At 43.9% G+C, this 4,056-nt stretch overlaps 1 pseudogene across 1 annotated transcript; it reads left to right on the plus strand.

Moving 5' to 3' along the window:
* Positions 321-1,026, plus strand: LOC102177080 (annotated as a pseudogene). Its single transcript, XR_001296638.2, has one exon. The product of XR_001296638.2 is annotated as a protein FAM209A pseudogene (transcript).

Consider the following 4,056-nt stretch of genomic DNA (forward strand, 5'->3'; position numbering starts at 1 on the left):
CCACAGGGGCACAAGCCTGTGGGTCTGCTCTGCTCACCACAGTGTTTGGATTCAACAAAGGGAAAACTGAAAATAGAAGATGGATCCACCCTCCCAGTAGAGCACCAGGTTCAGAAAGGATACACTGGCAAGGAGATGGCATTCTGTCACTCCCTGCCTCTTTTTGGATGGCCCGCTGGAAATGTCACCAGTTCCCTTTAAGCCCTACTCCCAGTTGACCCCTGCAAGCCTCCTTGATCTCTGCCCTGAAGTCATCACAATGGCCAGAAGGGTCCTGGCCAGGGCGGGTCCCTCTGTGACATCACCAAGGGCCCAGCCCTGCCTGCTCCTCAGTCTCCAGATGCCAGGGCAGACAAGCACACAGGAGCCAGTTCCTCTCTGCTCAGCATGAGGTCTGTAATACGGTTCACTTTCTGGTCTGTGTGTGTCTCCTCTTTGTGTGCTTTTGTGTCTTATTGTCTGAGAGATGACACCATAGAACTCCCCGGGAAGGCGCCCTGCAGAAGGCACTTTCAAAGTCAGCAGAATCTACCTGAGCATGACCGAGGCTGGCTTGGGAGCAAGTTGCATTGGCTTTTTCTCCTCGTTGTGCTGTTTGTGATACAGATGTTTCCAGGACACAGTGACGAGAGTACTGTGGAGACTCTTCCTGCCCTCCGGGGCAGTTCACTTGGCTCTTCGGGAAAGAAAAAGAAAAAGGCTTCCCCCCAAAAAGACTATATGTTCGATACCTTAAACCAGCTTGAGACGGACCTTGTGAAGTTTGTATCCAGGGCGCGGAATCTGAAACTCGCCATGGCAACCGGCAGTAAGCTCAGTCTTCCCAGTTTTGAGGCACTTGCTGATAAACACAATAACATCACACTATATGAGCTATGGGGCGACGAAGACTTCGATGAAGACTCTGAGTAAATAAATATGTGTATCAAAGTAGAAGAGGAAAAGCTGAGTGTGGATAAAGTGTATCCAAACTAATAAAACTGTTCTGAAGCAAAAGCAAAAAATAAATAAAACCACAAGATGGAAGCCTAAGCCTCAGGTGGTTGTCGCTATATCTATATTCTTGGGCTTCCCTAGTGGCTCAGCTGGTAAGGAATCTGCCTGCAATGCAGGAGACCTGGGTTTGATCCTTGGGTTGGGAAGATCCACTGGAGAAGGGAACAGCTACCTACTCCAGTGTCTGGCCTGAGGAATTAGTCCATGGTGCTGCAAAGAGTTGGACATGACTAAGCGACTTTCACTTTACTTAAGAAAGGGGAAATCGCTTCTGACCAATGGTCAGATGCCTTAACCTGGATCTCTAGTCTCCAAGCCTGATTCCCACTTCCCTTCACATTTCAGCTCAAACCACCTTCTTTCATGTCCTTGTACATAACCAGCTCCTTTGGCCCCGGGGCCTTTGCACCTGCTAATATCTTTGCCAGGAATGCTCTCCAACTCTACACAGCATCTTTAGTTCCTTTAAAAAAAATTTAATTTTTGGCTGTGCTGGATCTTCATTGCTGTGCAAGGACTTTCTCTGTTTGCAGTGAGCAAGGTTCTCTAGTTCCTGGCAGTGCTCGGGCTTCTCACTGCAGTGGCCTCTCTTGTGGACCACAGGCTCTAGGTGTTTGGGCTTCAGTAGTTGCTGCAAGTGGGCTCAGTAGTTGCTGCTTGCAGGCTCTAGAGCACTGGCTCAGTAGTTGTGGCACACAGGGCTAGTTGCTCCACAGCATGTGGGATCTTCCCGGACCAGGGATCAAACCTGTGTCTCCTGCATTGGGGGGAGGATTCTTAACCATTGGACCACCAGGAAAGCCCTAGCTATTTCCTATTCATCTTTGAAATCATAGTTACAATGTCACTTCCTGAGAAAGGACTTCCCTAACCCTAGATTAGATCAGATCCTCTTTATCACACTCTGGTCCTTACTTTCACATCACTTATCCCAATTCGTTATTATGTATTTGAGTAATTCTTCCACACTATCTACCTTTCTGCACCACGAGTGCAGGGATTGTGCTCTTGTTTCCAACCTCACCTTTTGTAGCCCAACATCCAACTCAGGGCCTCATCTAAAAAGGTGCCCAATGAGTATTTGATGATTTTATGTAACAAAAGAAGTGTTGCTACTCATAACATCCTCTATTTACATGACAGTAAAACTCTAATAGAAAAAGTGGGCAAAGGATAGCAGGCAATTTGATAAGGAGAGGTACAAATAGCCAGTTTTATTTGTAATAAGAGAAATGCATATTAAAATACAGCAAAATTCTGAACTTCCATGATGGTCCAGCGGCTAAGACTCTGTGCTCCCAATGCAGTGGGCTCGGGTTCCATTCCTAGTCAGGGTACTAGATCCCACATGCTGCAACTAAGACTTGGTGAAGCCAAATAAACAACAACAACAAAATACAGCAAAATACCATTTCAATATGCCCATTTGACAAACTTTTAAAAAAGTAATAGTAACATCTACAGATTCAATGCAATCTCTATCAAAATCCTAACAGTGTTTTTTGCAATAATAGAAAATTCATCCTAAAATTCATATAGAATCTCAAAGGACTCAGAAGAGCCAAAAAAATCTTGAAAAAGAACAGATTTGGAGGCCCCACACTTCCTGATTGTAAAACGTCCTATAAAGCTACAGGAATCAAAACAGTATGGTACCATCAAAAGACAAGGGCTTCCCAGGTGGCACTAGTGGTAAAGACCTTGCCTCCCAATGGATCCCCTGGAGGAGGGCATGGCAACCCACTCTAGCATTCTTGCCTGGAGAATCCCATGGACAGAAGACCCTGGTGGGCTACAGTCTGTGAGGCTGCAAAAGAGTCGGACATGACTAAACAACTGAGCATGCACTATATCTTTTTGATGTTTTGAAACACAATTTACAGCCTGGACCTATTCTGAGAGTTCTGACAGCTTTCCTAAGTGGGGTTGTTTGGATGACAAAAGAAAAAAATATGTATACTAATAGCCTTAGGCTGTTACTGAAGCAAATTTAAAATCCTACTGCCATGGAATTTGCAAGAGTGAACATACAAAGATTTAGTGTTTTTAGTCTAGACTCTTTGGAAGCATCTGAAAGTCTGTGCATAATCATTACCTTTTATTATGGATGTATCAGGCTTTATTGCAGAAATAATGTAATCATTTGCTAGCTCTCCACTAGCTCTCACTCCTGGAGGCAGGAAGGTATGTGGGGAGCACTTGTATTTCAGAGAGATTTTCCTCCAGCATTTTCCAGTCTTTACACCCAGGGAAAGGTCATAAAATTGATATCCGGCACCAAATCATTTTTACAGTTGGAAACAAACTCACTTGGTTGTGAAACAACCAAAGCTACTGTATCCTCATGTGAGGACTAGATCAAAACCACAAGAAATCTCAACACCCCATTTGCTCCCAGGGTTTTCATTTAATTTATTTTTTAGGCTGCAATGTCAGCCAGCAGAGTCAGAGTTTATTTCCTCTGCCTTTTGTGCTCAAGAGCTGCTGACATGCATTTGGGTATAACTTGGAAGACCTCCACTTCCTGGTTCCCCTAATTCCTTTGCCCCAGGGACACTAGAATCCTGTTTCTCTCCCCAATACACAAATCCATGCAATTGAAAAGGTTGCCTCAGCTATAGCAGAAGCTTATCAACAACACCCAAAGTGAGGGTCTAATTTACTTTCTTCATACACATAATCAGTTGTTCAGTTCCAATTGATATGATCAGATATTTTATTGCTAATCTACTATTAAGGGAGGAAAATTATCCCTTTCTTTCTACTCTTCTGTGCTGTCAGCTGGGACTCTAACAAACGCTTAACAGGAGAAAAGCACACAAATTTATTAAATACAAGTTGCATGAGATACAGGAGCCATCATAAGGAAAGGAAGACCTGAAGAAACAGTTAAACTTCAGTGTTTTTTATACTCAGTTTAATCAAGAGTAGAAAATTGTGGGAAAATGTAATAGAAAAAAAGAGTATGAGCCCAGGGTAGTGAATTAGGGGGAACTTAGCAAAGCCTATTCTTTCAGGTTCCTTTCAGCATCCCTCTATCATTGGAGTGGAAAAGGCTCC

The sequence above is a fragment of the Capra hircus genome, chromosome 16 (assembly GCF_001704415.2).
Source record: "Capra hircus breed San Clemente chromosome 16, ASM170441v1, whole genome shotgun sequence".
Classification (NCBI taxonomy): domain Eukaryota; kingdom Metazoa; phylum Chordata; class Mammalia; order Artiodactyla; family Bovidae; genus Capra; species Capra hircus.